Source organism: Dermacentor andersoni, chromosome 9 (genome assembly GCF_023375885.2).
Source record: "Dermacentor andersoni chromosome 9, qqDerAnde1_hic_scaffold, whole genome shotgun sequence".
Lineage (NCBI taxonomy): Eukaryota > Metazoa > Arthropoda > Arachnida > Ixodida > Ixodidae > Dermacentor > Dermacentor andersoni.
The window spans coordinates 67,328,471-67,347,128 of record NC_092822.1 but is presented as its reverse complement, the minus strand read 5'-3'; the positions used below and the strand labels follow the sequence as shown (position 1 = coordinate 67,347,128).

The window sequence follows — 18,658 nt, the reverse complement described above, 5'->3', positions numbered from 1 at the left end:
GAACCTCTTGCCAACTTGGTTCACTAAGCATGTTGCCATTGAGTGTGCGAGCAAGCGAGGGAACGATTCTTAGCGTGCGCAGGCAGCGCCGAGTCATGCTTCTCGTCTCGGAGGCCACGGGCGGACTTCTCGGTAGTACAACTAGATGGCGCAGTGCGTCCGGAAAGAATAGCATGCATCGATGTCCTCTTCCCATGCCGCTCCGTGCAGGGTGGAGACATTCATTGTTCGAGCTAAGTGCTGCCCGATTTTAAGCGCGTCCGCCATTGAGGTGCCAACGCCTTCGCTCGCACAGTGCGTTGGTCTCCGCACTCCGAAAAAGATCCCCTGATATTGCGTGCCCCTGTGCAAGAATCATTTGATAAATGGTTGAAGAATGTTTCTGTTACCGAAAGAGCCAACACAAAAGCTCTTCTGGATCGTCCAAAATCAAGAGAGACAAGTGGCGAACGACCAGCTACTCGCGCGTACATGTACTTTTTCCCTGTCCGGCTTGAGCCCGTTTCGGGCATGCAGTACGTATTAAATAAAAATAACAAATACGGTACATTTTAACGGCCCATTATAGTTAGAGCTGATTCCTACTTGCCGGACGGCCTTGTTTATTTTAGTTCCACTCTCAAGAAAATAATGTCCCTGCGTAAAACGTGAGAAGTTAAGACACCGGTAGGTGCTGTGACGGCCTATCTCAACAAGATTGTGTGTTCAAGTGTAGGAGTTTTAGAAGTTTGCCAGTACCATAGAGAGATTGTGCAAAGTTATCTCATCTCTACTCATTGCAGAATAAGACTCCGCATACATCTGAGGCAAATGATGGCGAGAACTGCTGTCGGGCATGGCAATAAGGCATGCGATGTGGCTAGTCTTGAATGAATTCTTGTTTCCTAAATGCATGCTTCGGCGTTCTTGGTTTTAAACAAAAAGAAAAAAGAGACCGTACATTTTTTTTCTCTCTCCTTTTTTTAAATTTCCGTTGTACCCGCCGTGGTTGCTCAGTGGCTATGGTGTTAGGCTGCTGAGCACGAGGTCGCGGGATCGAATCCCGGCCACGGCGGCCGCATTTCGATGGGGGCGAAATGCGAAAACACCCGTGTATTTAGATTTAGGTGCACGTTAAAGAACCCCAGGTGGTCCAAATTTTCGGAGTCCTCCACTACGGCGTGCCTCATAATCAGAAAGTGGTTTTGGCACGTAAAACCCCATAATCTAAATTTCCGTTGTCTTCCACCTAAGACACGCACTTTCCGTTTTCTTGTTTTCCTCCTCCGTTTCTTGCGACATGTGCGCCACGTAGTCTGGATACCTGCGTTTACTCTTCGGTAAACGTTATGGCGCCTCCTCGCAAGGTGGCACCAGGTGGCGTTATGGCGCCTTCTCGCAAGAAGAAGCAAACCGTAGAGCTACTGGGGCGGCTGCAACCAGGCAACATTGGGCTCAATAGAGCACTGTGGAAAGAGCAGCGCAAGCCGCAGCTCGCCGTCGACGCCGGGGGGAGGGGAGGCGCTGTTCGGATCGTTCTTGTGAAAATGACCCGCAGAGACTTCGCCGCGAAGACCCTGTAGTGCGTAGTGCGGAAAATGGAGCTCTTCAGCTCCATCTTCAGCTCTTCAGCTTCAGCTCCTCCAGCTTACGCTGTGACTGTGCTTCGGGTGTGCATAGGCCTGTGACTTTTTTACTGAATACTTCAGGGGTTAACGGAAGCGGCCGACCAGTGGCTAAGCAGCTTTTACGAACGAAAGGCTCTGTGAATTCCGAAAAAGTTGGAGAGCGAAAAACCCTTCGGAAACAGTTGCCTCAAGAAACAATGGAAAGTTATGCTCTGCGACGTATTTTTCGGTGCCAGGCAGCGGCGACAGCAGTACGTCACAGCCTCGAAAGCACGCCACCTCATTGTCAAGACCAAGAGGAGAGCCGCACAGCAGAGACAGCCACGTGTGAAGTAGGTAAAGATGATGATGATCTGCGGAATAGTACGCATTTGGGCGGGTTGGTTGTTTGCTGCTGTTTACTGCTCGTAATGATGAAGATGATGATGATCATCAAGAACTGTAGGACATAGCCAAGGGGGGTGATTGGAAAGAATCGAGCTGAAATAGAAATAGATTTAATTATATTTGCATTAAATTTGGGAAAGATTTTCAGAAACACAGAAAAAGAAATTGACGGCATTCAGAGGGGCGTAAGCGGAAAGGAATGAGGAAAAAATGAAAATTTGGTAAGAAGCAATGAGAGAGATGGAGAAAAAGTCACGCAGAAACTCCTCTAGGAGTTTTCTAAGTACGCAAAGGAAGGAAGGAAATCAACTTTATTCCAGATCCTGCAGGCCACGCGAGCTTTGGGCTTTCATGGAGTGGGCGTCTCCCACGATGGAACCGGGAGGTTGAGTTTCCTGGCGGGGTCGTGGACCTGCTGGACGGCCCAGAGCCGGGGAGCGGGTTCCTCGCTCTGGATTGCTTTTTCGAACTTGCGCTTGTCCAGTTCGGAGTTTATGTGAGCTTGCGAGCACGGCGAGAGTAAATGATAGACATTAAGGGATGTATTGCAAATTTCTGCCGTCGCCGTCGCCGTGATGTTTCGTAAAAGTCCAAGGGCGATAAAATCGTCAATCTGGCTGCATGCGCGATCGAAAGCATGCGAAGGTGAGCCGGCGATTGTGGCTCAATCTCGCGCGAGAAAGAGAGGAAGTGCGTCGTCTTCGGTCGTGCGTAAGGCTCTGGGGTAAGCAGTGGTGGGGAGCTCTTCTCCCCCGGGTGGGCCTGTTCGCCTGCGCTAGCCCTCCCGGACGCATTTTCACAATTGCTAGTAAGTACAGCGGGGCTTAGCACTTTCAGCAGCGCCCGACGTTTCTGCGCAGGCGCTAGTAAGAGCGGTTGCGAGACAGAAATGTATGATGCTCTGAGACGATGCTAAGCCTCGCACGCGTAATGCGAAGACGTGGGATGTTTCCCCGCCTACGGCGAGTTGTTTTTTCATCCACTTTCGTTGCCATTAATTTATTATGTCTTTAATTCAATTAGTAAAGAGAAGTATTTTCCCCTACGTTGTCCTTGGTGTCTTTGTTGGTTTCTCATGATATAATTAATATAAATCGGGCCACTCGTTTAACCCTCTTTCTTCTGGTTCACTACTTTTGTTAAGCAATTCGAACGGCAAACGGCCCTGGCTGGATCTCGATTTCAGTGCTGATCAAGTCCTCGTTCTCAAGGCCTGACGTTTGAGTCAAATAATGCGAAAATTCGGTATTCGGCCAAGAACTGTTAGTCGGGACATAGCAAGTTCTAAAGCGTTAAATTCAAAGTAATTGTTGAGGAAGTTACGTGGCTGAATAAAGGTACACTCGCCAAATGAAAAAAATTCAAAACACAGATTGACGTTTCGGCGCCCAATACGGGTGCCTTGTTCACAATGAACGAATGCAAGGTGGTCTTTAATATATACGCGTCGGAAGACGTAATGCGCTTGCGTACAACTCAGGGAGGGGTCCCCGTGTCCGGTTTATCGTGTTTCTAGCACTATCAACACTAACTAAGACTCGGAAGTACTCGGAGAGCACCATGATCCCCAAGTCCAACAAGCATCTAAGCTTGTAGTACGCCCGATCTCCCTCACCTCGTGCGCGGGAAAGCTTTTCGAATACATATGATGCACGACCGCTTTACCCAGTACGTGGAAGACAATGGCTACCTACCAGACACCATGTTCGGCTTCAGGCAGCACCTCTCAACGCAGGACATACTCTTACAACTAAAGGAAGGCCTCCTAGATGGCCTAAACAATCGAAGCAAATACTCCATAGTGGCAGTAGACGTCAAGGGAGCCTTTGATAACGTTAGCCACGACGCGATGCTCAACAACCTCGAAGGCACCGGCTGCGGCACTAGGACCTACGCATACGTCAGAAACTTTCTGATGGACCGCACGGCAACAGTTGGGATCTGCGACATCCTAAGTAAAAGCTTCCTACTTCCAAACAGAGACACCCCGCAAGGGTCGGTCATCTCACGGCTACTCTTTAGCGTAGCTATGATCAAGCTACCCCCACTCTTCGAGACCATATGAGATCTGCGTCACGCGATGTATGCTGATGACATCACGCTCTGGACCAGAGCTACGAACGCTGGAAGGCAACAAAGTAGCTTACAAGAAGTCGTAGACACCATAGAATGTTATCTCCGAAACTACGGCCTCCGCTGTGCCCCCGAGAAGTCTGAGCACCTCGTCCTGAAAGCAAGAACGAGAGGCCAGCCACCCAACTACGAAGAGCCCGACCCCAGCGTCACCCTCAACGGGACAACAATCCCGAAAGTCGACACCACTCCACTTCCACAAGGACGGAGCCGGAGCTGCCAGCCTACCCACGCTACAGCGCACCCTTTCGCAACTCACACACCTCGTCAAGAGGATCTCAAGCCAAAGAAGCGGGCTCAAGGAGCAAGACACGCTAAGAACAGTACAAGCACTGCTCACCAGCCACATCACATACGGCACGCCGTACCTGGCTTTGAAGAACGCTGAAATAGAAAAGCTCAACATCATGATAAGCAAAGCAATCAAAGTCGCCCTAGGACTCCCCGCCATGGCCTCCACTTCCCGTCTCCTTAAGATGGGCGTCCACAACACGTGGCAAGAGCTCGCCGAAGCGCACAAGAACAGCCAACTGGAATGACTCAAGCTCGCGGCCACAGATAGATCAGTACTCCGACACCTCGACTACAGTGAGACGTACGTCGCAGACACGGACAAGAAAGAGCAAATCCCACCGGACGTTCGAGAGCGCATTTACAGCGCATATGCCCCGGGCAACATGCATCCCATATACCACAAGGGTAGAACACAGCTAGAGCCAACGCCATCAAACGAAGCTTCAAGCAAGACCCGAATGCCCGCTACACCGATGTGGCCAAGATGTGGCCAAGAGGGCAGTCGAAGCCAGAGGGATCCTAGACTAAGGAGCCCATAGAGTTTCTCACTATAACACCTACAGGGAAATCTGGCGCCACCGTCTATGGGAGTTTCTTAAGGGGCGCTGTGTCTTCATGGGAATGACGGTATATGTGTTTGCGAGGCTTGTGTTGGCTGGTGCTGTAAGAGGTTTCGTCTAAAACGTGGATGTGGCCTAACAAATAACGTGCTATTAAAGTAAAATCTTCATAAAATTTTTCCATTCACGCATATTACATCTTTACTCACCTACAATGCGTGACCAAGCGAAGAAAAGCAAGAACAGATGACAAACTTTCAAAGCGAGCGCTAATCTTGTCGTCTGTCCTCTAACTTTAGCGGCCCGCTGATAGTTTTTACGTATCATACAACTGTCTATGCAATAACAAGTTCTCATAGTTAAACAAAACATGTTTTTGTGTAATAATAAAGCTAAAACAGCTTTTTACGTGCAGTTTAATTCAGTAGAAAATGAGTCATTATGACAGGCGGAACGGTGCTTGCCTGGCTCTCCGAGAACGATGCCAATCCGAAGTCACAATCTACCGGCATTCCCATGCATACCCTAGCGCAGCAACACCAGATTTCCCTCTAGGTAATATAGTGAGAAACTCTATGAAGGAGCTTTCCCACCTTAGGGTGATACCGGGCCTCGTCGAGACACTGTTTCATATAATAATCGTTTCTTTCTCTCTCTCTCTATAGTGCAACGGAAAGCTGAGTGGCCTGAGTGTGTAATCGTACTGTGGGGGGAAACGCCGTAGAACAGCTTTTATCAGAATTTTCGGATCTGCATTGAGCATGTAGTCGTGCTCAAAAAACATGCTGGCAACAGTGATCGGTGAGCGTGATAGCGCTTGTACGCCGGCACTAGTGGGAAACAGACTAGACATGCGGCTTTAGACGTCAGATATTAATATTTTGTTTATCAAGCCGACGCTCCTGCGATTCGTGTATTATGAAGCGTTGAGTTATTTTCACAGTAATAGGTGGTGGCGGAGTCTACGCCCCAGTGACGCAAGTAACGCAAACCGATCTCGAAGGCTATGGTTTTGCGGGTTACATTAGGCAGGATTTCTTTTTTTTAGATAAGTCAAGCTAAGTGGTAGGATATTCCACTAATTCTATTGTTGGCAATGCTTCCACCCATTCACAGCACAATTCGTCGACGGCATATTGTATTTCACAGAGACCACAGGTCTCGGAGTACTGTATAAGTCGCTATCTCGCCCGCATGCCACAGTTGGCACGTGTGCCGCGATGCATTGAACAGCTCTGCCCGCTCTGCCGTTCCACCCGTTGCCAAAAGGGAAGCGTCGCTCGTTAGCGTGCACTTGTTTTACACATGATATGAAATACGCACGAAAGAAAACGCAAAACCTTAATAATACAAGAACTGCAATATTAAGCAATAAGTATGCTGTACTTAATAACAGCCGATTTGCGTGCAGTAATCTCATATACTATACCCGAAGTACAAAGACGTCAACACCTGGTTTTTACTGGTTTTGGAGGCTATCTTTGTGAACTTAATATTATAATTCCTGCTTAAATCACGAGAAGTCTGTTTGATTCTATCAATATAAATCATGGTCATATCATTTCAATCAACGTATCACAACAGCTCCTGGGCAGTTGTCGGTCCCTTGAATAAACAGAACCGTTTTATAAGTTTTTACCCCCAAGAACAGCCAAAAAATTTACTTGAAATGGCCTTCAATGTACTAGCATAGAGAACTAGACTGAACAAGTGGAAATACTGGTGGGTGTATACATATAGGCCATGCGGATTGTAGCAGACGACAAGCGAGTGTCCTGCCCCTGACGTTAAGCAGGCGACCTTCGCAGCGCCCCTGTAGGCCGTGCTCCGGGATAATAGGTGGTGTGCAAATCCAGGGCCTACAGTATGGCGCTCTGTGGATTTAAAATGCGTATCGTAGACGCTATGATTTTGCTGGTGGAGTGCGCTGGACTCGATTGTGGGAGCCGGAAACGCGTCATAGTCCGGTCCGGTTTTGGACACCCCCTATAGATAGACCAGCTCTCGGAGGTCAAGTGGCGGCGCGACAGTGGCGAGCTTACTGCCGAGAGGTAAGGCGCTGCCGGTTGCATGTGTTTAAGAGCAGCATTGCATTTATTCATTTATTTATTTATTTTATTTCGATCAGAAAGCGTCAAGTGAACCATTGAGCGAAACAGCCGGCGTCTGTAGCAACGAAACGGCCCCTAAATTCCAATTTGATGCGACACCACTTCGCGAGCAGTGCGGCCATATCGGAGCACCTGCTGCCGCGATAGCGCGCCAGGTGTTGCGTGAGGGGAGAGGACATTGCCGCGACGCCACGTCACCAGGGCGCCTCGATGGAGCTAAAGCCCCTTCATAATTTGAAAGTAGCGACACTCTCCTCCTCACGGCGGTTTCCTCCTCGATTCTACTCGCCCGCCGGCTGCGCACGGCGCGCTTTTCCTCCTGGGCTCCCGCGGACGGGCCGAAGGATTCTATGAAGACGTGTTATTTTGGGCCAGTTGCGCGCCCCATTGGGGTTGAAAATTTTGAGAAATGCTAATAACATCATCGATAATGCTGGAGGCGACGTTTATGAGGAGCTTGGTTTTTTCTTAAAGCCGTATGAACGGGGTATACCGATGTAAAGGGAGCTTTGAGGCGAGTTCTATACTCCAGAGAATTTTTCTGCCACATGATCAGATGCTTTACTTCGTGCGTCTGATCTAGTATTGCTTGTGACACATCCCTTTGTGTGTGGCTTATTAAGCGAAAGCCTTAGACCTCTGTTTCAAGGTCCCGTTGTGAGCTACAGAAAATATCACGTGGCCGAAGGAAGGCGGGAAGCGAACCAAAGCATGTGCAGCCGTGTATAAGAGATGATTAATGATTAGCAAAGTAATGATTGATTAAGGATTGGATTAAGATGAATTTGGATGCACTAAGGAGGATTAAGGTGGATTAAAGTCGATGAAGGTGCATTAGGGTGAATGAAGGTGGATGAAGGTGCGTTGAGGTGCATTAAGGACGATTATAGTGGATTAGGGTGAATTAAAGCGCATGAGGAAGGATAAGGGTGGATTAAGAAGGATTAAGGTGCATTAAAGAGGATTCTGGTGGGCTAGGGCGAATTAAAGTGAATGAAGGAGGATTAGTGCGGATTAAGGAGGATTAGGGTGGACTAATGTAGGTGAATGTGGATTCGGATGGATTAAGGTGAATTAAGGACGATTATAATAGATTAGGGTGGATTAAAGTGAATGAGGAAGCATTAGGGTTGATAAAGGAGGATTAAAGTGCATTAAGGAAGGATAGAGTAGATTAAGGTTGATGAAGGTGAATTAGGGTGCATTAAGGAGGACTTTCGCGGATTATGGTGGCTTAAAGTGAGTGAAGGAGGATTAAGGTCGATGAATTAGGATTCGGTGGATTAATGTGCATTAGAAGGATTATCGTAGACTAATCGGTCTTAATACTCTATCAACCCTAATTCACCTTAGTCCACCTTAATGCTCCTTCATCCACCTTAATCCAGCTTAATACTCCCAACCCACCTTAATACAACCTAATCAACCTACATCGCCCCTAATGCACCTTAGCCTACCCTATGCGGTCTTAAACATCCTTTATCAAACCTAATCCATCATAATCCGCCTTAATCCTCCTTCATCCACCTTAATTCCTATTCATGCACCTTAATCCAACTTAATCCTGCTTAATAGCACCAATCTACCTTAATACACCCTAATCCACCTCTAGCAAGCCTAATCCAGCTCCGTGGTCCCTAAGCCACCTTAATCTAGACTAATCCACACTAACCCGTCTTAATCCACCTTTATTAACCCTGATTCACCTTAATCCACATTAATCGACCTTAATCTTCCTTTATCCATCTTAATCCTCCCTAATACCCGTTCATGCACCCTAATCCACCCTAATCGGTGTTAATACCCCTTCATCAACCCTTCATCTTCATCCAACAGAATCCGCCTTAATCCTCCGACAACCCACCTTAATCTTTATTCATGCATCTTAATCCTTCTTAATGCACTCTAATCCACCTTAATTTTCTTTAATACACTCTAATCAACCTTAATGCTCCCTAATCCACCTTATGTGAATCACTAATGATTCCTTGGGTAATCATTCTCTTATACAGGGGTGGACATGCTTTTTGCCACCTTTGGCCTTCCTTGAGTCGCGTGATACTTCCAGTTTACAACGCGACCTTGAAACATAGAGATCTAAAGGCTTTCGCCTTAAAACTTGAAAAAAAAAAAACTCAATGTTGACTAGCTAACGCTCATCACCTGCAATACCACGGGTATAGTTGCCACAAATTTTTTTTAGGGCGCAAAGCAAAATCTATAATGCTGCACTTCCGACTGAATAACAACAGTTAGCGACATGCCGCCCCAGAATATTAAGCATACCGAGGACAACCGCAGCAGAAACGCTGGTGAGCAGGCTGGAAGAATGAAAAAAAAATGCAGCATTACGGGATGCTTCGCTACGACCTATAAGAAAGACGCCTCAGCTCGCAAACAACGCTGTTCTTTGACGGAACAAAGTTCTTTCGGCCGATGTTATGCAGCAACTGCTTCCTGCGCAAGCCGTCACGCTTTCCTTGCGGTATCGTAAAAACGGCATAACCATCTTCAGGCTTCTTGCTGCAGTTATATGCGCAACAGCCCCGCATAGCGCTAGCACATAGAGCAGGGAACGCAGCGTACAACGTTCGCTACGCCGAGCTAAAGCGCCGAGCCAGCCGTGCTCAGGAGGAAAATGGCGCGAACGAGAAAGAAGAACACAAGCAAAACTCAAGATCCGCGCGCTTCCAAGGGCAATGCCAGGGAGACCAATCGTCGTGCAGAAAACCGGGGGCAAAACTGGTTGCCGCGGGGGAACGCGCAAGGGGCGAGGAGGAGACGAGGAGGTCGCGCGGTGGCGGCAGGGTTCGAAGAGTGTCGCTACTTTCAAATTATCAAGGGATTTTAGACGGAGCAGATACTGCGGCGCCACACCGCGGGAGCGAGACGGGTTGTAGTCATCGAGGCAGTCGCGTGACTCGTGCCGCCGTCTCGCTCTCGGAGGCCAGCGTGCGGTCCGTATCTCTCTCTCTCTCTCTCTCTCTCTCTCACTCCCACAGGGCTTAGATGCTGCGGACATTAATGCTTTCGTATTCACAGCTCGTAACAAATGCTTAGGTGTCTTCGAATTTAAAAAAAAAAATTATTTTTGCTAGCAATAAAGTCATTATTGGGTAGAGTACAGCAACGTGTCAACAAGTTTTCTGGCTTGCGTAAACCGTGCATGCGACGCAGACGGTAATTATGGGACATAAAGACGATTAAACATTCTCTTCAGCAAGGGACCCTTATCGAAAAGGAGGTACTCCCTTGTCGTCTACCACCTCACGTGAGTTATTCCCTTTCCAGCGCATGTCCCCTCACGTTTCGAGTGATTGCGTGGAGGGATGTAAGAGAACAAAGGCGGCTACCAATGGTTTATTACAGTATGGCAAGCTAAACCAACCTGTAACTCCCACCGGCACTGCTACTTCCGTTGCCATTAGACGAGAGAAACGAACCCGAAGCGTTATGTCATGTTAGGGTAACCACAGTGGCTGTTGTGACTTCTTTAGCTTATTGGCTATAGCTTGACGTTTTTTTTTTTTTTTTGTTTTGTTTATTTAGGAAAACAAGTGAGTTCATTTCGTACGCCAAGAAAGGAAGAAACTTTTATTGGTATCAGATGGCTCTCATTTTTTCCCTGCTTTCGCTGGCCGTGACTACATTTGTTTCATACTGTGTTGACACCGAAGAAGAGCGCAGCGCGCTACATTTCCATTATTGGTAACGGTGTGCATCCCTGCTTCGTACAGCCGAATCCATACTGGCAGTCCATGTCCAGTCCGCATGGCTTCTAACAAGGGTTAAAAAAAGCAAAATGTTAGCAGAGCGAATGTTGTTGATGTGTAGCAGCGACCACTATGAAAGAAGACACGTGATGGACTTTCAGAACTGTCGTATGTCATTGTGTTCGCACAAAAATGAAGGAACAGCATTCAGGTCGATTCTTCGAAAGGGCAGCTACTCGTGGAATGTTAAAAACGTTGGCCTTGTCACATTTTACAGCAATTGTCGCTTAATTACAATCTAAGTATTTACCTTCCTCCTCGCGAACCCTATATGGACAAGAAATTGTTCACCCATGACATTACTGAATATTATTAGGTTCGAATAACGCTAGAAAATGTATATGTGCACGAATGCGACTGCATGTGTGATATTTTGAATTCACTACCCAATACGTGTTGTTGTTAAATTCGACAATTGTACGTCGTATATTCGCTAGTATCGAGTATCCCCTTACCCGGACATTAGTGTCGGTAATTAGTAGGGCAGTAACGAGGTGAACGTCGATGCAAACAACTGCTTATTGCAAGCCACTAATGCAAGCAAGCTGTTCGTTGGCCAGCTCTTCCTAATATTTTATTGTAATATCAATCATGTGAATACCCCAGGCGCATTTCTGCCATCGCCGTCGCCGTGAGGTTTCGTATAAAGTCCGAGGGCGATAAGATCGTCGCCGCGCGCCGTGTGCTGTATGTTCGAGCGGAAGCGCGCGAGGGAAGCGAGGAAGGCGGGCGGAAGGGCGCCCTCTTCTCTCACACGCGAGGCACGGGCGTAAGGCGAGGGAGTATGGAAAGGAAGGAAGGAAAAAAGGAAGGAAGGAAGGAAGGAAGGAAGGAAGGAAGGAAGGAAGGAAGGAAGGAAGGAAGGAAGGAAGGAACGCTCTTTTCCGCTGGCTGCTCCTTATGGCGCGGCCGTGCGGGCGCACGAAATATTCGTTTGAGGCAGATTTGAGGTATCGCCAGTCGTTTGTGCGCAGGCGCGACTAAGAGCGGTTGCGAGAGGGAAAATCCGGTGGGTTTTGCTCCTTGAGTAGAGAGAGAGAGAGAGAGAAATTTATTTACAGAAAGGCAGACAGGTCGGCCTGAGCTATAACTTGCTCTGGCCGGCTACTCTTCATTGGGGAAAAGGGATAGGGAGAGAAATGGCTGATGAATGATGATGGTACAAGGAAGAGATGCATATATACAAATTCACAGAGTTGTAGCATGTCTAAAGCCATGCGTCCAGCCCAGTGGCTTGGAGAAAAGCTATAGCGGCACTTTTTACCAGTGCTGCGCTGCTTGTATTAGGCCAAGGACCTAAAAGAAACTCGTCTGACAGCGGCCTCTTATGGATCTTTGCAATGGAAGAGACAAGTTGCTGTCGTTCTTGCGCGTACGCGGGACACACGCAAAATGTATGTTCAAGTGTTTCTGGCACCTCACAGCATTCACAGTTTGGGCTAGTATCACTAGCACCTATCATATGTCTATAACGGTTGGTGAATGCGACACCAAGGCGCGTATATGAGTACATACTCACACTTGAGTATATACTTGAGTATATGACTGCCTGAGCCATACGGAGGAGGTTTCTTAGAGAGAGAGAGAGAGGAAGGCAAAAGAAAGACAGGGAGGTTAACCAGAGATTATCTCCGGTTGGCTACCCTGTACTGGGGGAGGGGCAAGGGGATGCAATAGGTGAGAAAGAAAGAAGGATAAAAAAGGGAAAAAAAATCTAAGCACACACACGCACGTACACACGAACTATTTCTGTGGGCACTGTCACGCACCCCGCAAACGCGTCTTACGCAGTGTCACCGTACAGTCCTACGTCACACAGTGAACAGTCACAATTTGTCAGAAAGTCCCGTGTCTTTCAAGTATCACAGCAGCGCCTTCATAGCGGATCGCGCTGATGTTCGCGTAGGCCAGGTTCCAAGGATCTTGTTTTCTGTCATTGGGCGCTTGTCCAGTTTGTCTAAGGTGGCTGAGAGGACTGCTCTTTGTGGGTTAAAACGAGAGCACTGACAAAGAAGATGCTCGATCGTTTCGTTGCACCCGCAGAAGTCACACAGTGGGATGTTGGCCATTCCGATAAGGAAAGAGTAGGCATTTGAAAATGCTACTCCAAGCCATAGACGGACAAGGGTGCAGTCACGTCGTGGAATCTCGGGCGGAATATGGAGCTGTAAATTAGGGTCCAGGGTATGGAGGCGTGCACTTGTGAAATCGGATGAATTTCATTGGGCTAATGTCAGGTCACGCGGAAGTGCGGAAAGTTTTTCTGCTGCGTCTGCTCTCGAAAGAGGAATGGCAACGCAGTTGACGCCGTCATGGGCAGATCGGGCAACTGCGTCTGCTCGATCATTGCCATGTATGCCACAGTGACTAGGCAGCCACTGATATATCGTGTCCTTCGTCAACTAGTCGATGGTGGACTTCTCTGATCTCTGCGACGAGCTCCTTATGTGATCCATGGCGCAGTGCTGAGAGTACACTCTGTAGGGCTGCCTTGGAATCACAGAAGACTGACCATGCGTGGGACGGTTCCTCCTTAATGAAATGAAGAGCAGCACGCAGGGCTACTACTTCAGCAGCTGTCTTTGATCATACATGACACTTCTTTAGCTGTATTTTGACGGATCTTCTTGGTATTACCACAGCGGCAGCTGCGCTTGCAGATGTGACTGAACCATCGATGCAAACGTGTACGCGGCCACTGTGCAACTCATGTAAAAGTTCTAATGTATCCTGCTTAAGGGCAAACGACGGCATGTTGGCTTTCTTCGTGATTCCTGGGATGGTGAGGCGTTATGTCAGGTCTGTGCAGGCACCATAAAGGTGAGGATGGTCTTGCTGCAGGCATGTAGTTCGATGGTAATGAGGTACGATTGGCATCAATTATACGACTGAAACTTGTGCGTGGCCTTTCTGCGGGTAGAGCGGCAAGATGATGAGAAGGTATTAGGGCAACGTGCCGCATATGCGCCCTGAGAGCGTCGGTTGCCAAGTACGTTGATATTGGATGATCTCGAGCTATGACAATCGTTGCCGCTGTAGACGCACGCCTCGGAAGACCGAGACACGTCCTTAGGGCTTGAGCTTCTAATCCCTGGAGTGCACGCAGGTTTGTTTTGCAGGTGTTCCCAAGCACAGGGAGGCTGTATCTTGCGAAACCGAGGAACAAGGCGTTATAAAACTGCAGCATTGACCGCACCGAAGTGCCCCATGACTTTCCGCCGATAAACTTGAGGAGATGTATTATTGTCAATAATCTCTTCTTCAGGTATGAAACATGCGGGCTCCGTGATAGGTCGCGGTCAATAATCACCCTGTAGTAATCGCCCCGCTGGCACGAGTTGTTGGGGTCTCGGTGCTGACGCCCGTTATTGCCAATGGGTCGCAAGCCCCAAGGGTAGCGTTGGCCTGGCGGCCTGGGGCACTGGAAGCATCCGAAGGTCCCGGCAAAGCAAGAGAAGACTGGTAACAGAACAACTTGTTTATTCTAACATAGCAAAAGAGCGGCCGGTCAGGTCGACCGAAGTGGAGAGACGGGAGAGCACGTAACTCAACAGTACAAATCGGAGCCTCTCTCCTGGCGTCCGGGGGCAGCTGCTCTTATACTCTCGGCGTCGCGGTCCAAAAGGGAAGGTCACGGGAAGAGCCCACGCGACGGCGGAGCATGAGCCCACGACGGCGCGCACGGTCGAGCCGACAGACATGGCGAACCGAGTGCAGTGACGCATCGCCAACCCGCCCACACGACGGCGCGCACGGTTGAGCCGAGAGACCTCCTGGCTCCTCATTTGGGGAACTCCGCTCCCCGGCTGCCGCGCTTTGACAAGCGAGGGCACACACACACACACGCACACACGAAGACACGTGGCACTGAAACACGCCTGGACACGCTTGGCGGGGAAGCGTTGCGGCGGCGTCGCACGGGCCAAAATGTCCGCCGCTTTGAACGAAGCCCCGGCGTCCGTTGCATCCGCGCCGGCATTACCGCGCGTTGTAGGCGAAACGTAACAACCCCTAAAAAGCGGTGTTTTCGTGCATTTGCTACTGCTTGCCCATTGACCTTTACAGTGTAACGCTTCATTTATTTCCGAGTGAATGTAACAAGGCAGCATTTCTCTGAAGACAGCTCTAAGTTCTGTTTTCGCAAGTATGGTGATATTAGCCTAGCTGCCTTTTGTAGCCGTGCTCGTACCTGCAGTCGTGTTACAGCAGACACCCAAATGCAGATATCGTCGGCATATATTGATACCTGAACTGTGTTGGGCAAGCATCGGACTAGGCCAACGAGCACTAGGTTGAATAGCGTCGGGCTCAACACTCCGCCTTGCGGTACTCCACGGCACGTTTGGTGTTGAGTCGTGGCGCCATCCTCGGTCATCACGAAGAAATGCCTGTCGGTCAAATAACTGCGCAGCCACTGAAAAGTGCGGCCACCGATTCCGGCTTCAACCAGAGCATCTATAATGGCATAATGTGCTATATTATCATAGGTCCCTTTTATGTCTAGGAATAATGCAGCAGTGAGTCGTTTCCGACGTTTTTGATGCTGAACAAACGTAACCAAATCAATGACATTATCTATGGATGAGTGCCCACGCCGGAAGCCAGACATAGCATCTGGGTACACGTTGTAATTTTCCAGGTACCATTCCAGGCGCGTCAAAATCATTCTTTCCATTATTTTCCCTATGCAGCTGGCCAGAGTGATGGGGCGGTACGATGACAAGTTTAACGGTGATTTACCAGGTTTCAGAAGTGGAAAGAAGCGGCTGCATTTCCATTCACCTGGAACCAAACCGTTGCGCCAAGACTCGTTGTAATGGTTTAGCAGCATGAGTCGTGCTTTCTGCCCAAGATTGGCGAGCGCTGCATAGGTAACCCCGTCCGGGCCAGGTGACGAAGAGCGCCTGCAAGTCGCCAGTGCCGCTTCAAGCGCCTACAGCGAAAAAATTACATCCATGCGGGAATCCCGTGGCACAGGAGTGGCACATGGTGTAATTGCGCGTTGGAACTGCAAGCTGGAAAGTCTTGAGCAAAATTCTTCAGCAATGTCAATTTCGCTGCGACCTTGGTCCAAAGCGAGGGATGTGAAAGGAACACGCTGTTGTGGTGATACGCGAAGCCCACGCATGGTTCTCCATATCTGAGATAATCGCTGACGTGGATCCAACGACTCACAGAAACGTTTCCATCTTTGAGATTGTAGTGCATCGATGCGACGTTGAATCTTCTTTTGTATCCGCCTTGCCTCTCGGAGATCATGGATGGATTTAGTCCTCCTGTATCTTCTTTCAGCCCGCCGGCGAATTGCTCGTAGTCGCTGCAGTTCTGCTTCAAATTCTTCATATTTCGGGAAAGGCTCGAAACTACGCGTAGGCTCTTTCGTGGCTTTTTGAATTTCGTGTTCCAGACTTGAATGGTTCCCTTGCTGACATACTCTCTCCATGTGCGATCGAAACGCCGACCAGTCAATTCGCCGGAGGGCCATGGAGGAGCATTTCGATAGTCCCTTGATCTTCAGGTACGTCGGCATATGGTCGTTTCCATGTGATTCGATGTCTGTAAACCATTGCACGTTTCTTTCAAGACGCCAAGAAACCAGGGTCAAGTCTAGGCAGCTGCTCTACGTAGGCCCGCGTAAATATGCCGGACTACCATCGGTGAGGCAGTAAAGGTCGTGCTGTGTGGCAAAGGATGCTAGTCCCCTTCCCCTGGAGTCCATCTTCAAGCTCCCCCAAAGCGGATGGTGAGCATTAAAATCTCCTGTGAGAACCGTAGGGCCGGGTGTCGCTGATAGCACGTCGTGCAGTCGTTTAGAGTCGAAGCCACTTGAAGGAGCAATGTACACAGCGACGAGTGTGAACGTAAGCTTATTCGTTTTCACGATTAGACAAACGTACTGGTTGTCGTCGTGAGGCGGGACTCGGTGCAGCAGGTAAGTCAGATCACACCTAATATATACAATTACCTTGCTCACATCACCACACGTAGAGGACATGAATGCCTCATAGCGAGAAATGCGTATAACATTCTGCACGTTCGGTTCGCAAATTACGAGGATGGGAAAACGGTTTTCGAAGACAAAATGGTTAAAATCTGAAATTCTTGATTTGAGACCACGGGCATTCCACTGCAGTAAAGATGCTTTCTTGACTTCCTTGTGGAAGGGCAGCGAGGGGCGAGCCATGGTGCTATGCGATGCTTTCAAGTACTGGAGTCAGCGCGTCGAATACTTGCAGGGCGCTAGGAGCAGCCGGAGTGTCCATGTTCGTCAGTAGTAGACGCATGACATTCGTGAGCGATTTGAGCATGACAATCACTTGTGAGTCCTTGTCTTGCATTTGTTCAACTGTAGTGACATTTGACTTTAAGTGGCGAGTCATTTGCTGTGGTTCTGGCGCGTGGCATGTCCTCGGCCACGCCTCACTTGATGAAGCATGGCGACTTCTTTCGTTGACATTCGTGCTCTTATTGGAGACAGATGGAACAGGAGGCGGCGTTGGCGGACGAGACATTTCCCTTGAACCGGAAGAGGATTTCATAGACTTTCGTTTCCGGGAGCGATGTCGCCTTATCGCTTCAGAAGCATCTCTGTGTGACGATCCGTCTCTGGACATTTTAACGCGACAGCGTTAAGGAGCTCGTGTCGCAGAAAAGCCGGTGTCGTCAGCGTCAGTGGCGTTGGCCGTGAGCGATAAATCCCAGAAGGCACTTCATAAATAAAGAACATCTTGCAAGATGGGCTGGTGGGAATCAAACCAGGGTCTCCGGAGTGTGAGACGGAGACGCTACCACTCAGCCACGAGTTTGTTCCTTCAAAACGGGACAAAATCGTCTCTAGTGAATGCGGTGTTGCCTTAGAAACGTGCCGTAAAAAGTTATACTGCGGTGCATAATTGTAATTATGACCATGTAACTTACAGAAGTCGCAGTTTCACGAGTAGCGAAGTACGTTTCCGCTACATTTCTGCTGCGCTCTGCACACACGCAAAGCCATCTTGCGGCCAACACAGAAGTCCCCCTCCTCGCAATGTACGGCGCTGCCCCGACACGTGGCGCGCCACTCGCCCCATGATCGCGTCCACCTTCATGGCGCGTCGGGGCCCGGTTATCTGTGCCGATCGCGACGTTTGGCTGGCGTAGCGCGTTTGAGTAGGCGGTGCGAACGGGGTGCGATAACGCTATCGCGTCCACTTTTGAAGGCGAAGCTTAAGCGTCCTCCAATTTTTTCTCAAGATTTTGTGCTCTTTCTTTAGGCGTGGACAGTCTTTTGAGGATGCAGAGTGCGATCCTTGACAATTTGGGCACTTGAGCTCTGTTGCACGGCAAGTGTCAGTGTCGTGTTGTTCGGAACATCGTGGGCATATCGTTGTATTTCGGCAGACAGCACTCACATATCCAATTCTTTGACACCTTCTCCACTGAAGTGGTTTGGGTACGAAAGGTCGTACCACATGCCGAAAGTGGCCTACCTTTACAAGTGATGGTAAGCAGTCACCTTTAAACACGAGCCTTAAACAGGTCGACTTGCCAAGGCGCCGAGCTTGTAGTAAGGCAACACCATCTGTCGCAGGTTTGATTAAAATTGGCAGGTCGCTGTCGTTAATGAATGTGTCAATGTCATAAACAACACCATCCTTGGTTTCGTTGTCTTGCGGAATGAGGTAGTGGACATTGATGTTGCCCAGGAGCTTTACTGCCATCAAAGCATTGATTGCGCTTCGGCTGTGGACGTCGATAGCTATGACGTTCTTTCGAGAATTAATTCTGATATCTTTGATTTCTCCTGGGACAAG

The 18,658-nt window shown here is 49.0% G+C and overlaps 1 protein-coding gene across 3 annotated transcripts in view; it reads right to left on the bottom strand.

The window, feature by feature from the left end:
- The window catches only part of LOC126528197 (uncharacterized), a 113,963-nt gene that overhangs the window by 75,412 nt on the left and 19,893 nt on the right, over positions 1-18,658 (bottom strand). Inside the window, exon 4 of one of the 3 annotated variants that reach the window (XR_011890011.1) lies at positions 10,673-10,870. The exons of the other annotated variants lie outside the window; for them this stretch is intronic. The gene's annotated coding sequence lies outside the window, so the exon portion shown is untranslated. Of the gene's footprint in view, positions 1-10,672; positions 10,871-18,658 lie in introns of those variants that run through there. 3 annotated transcript variants of the gene reach the window in all.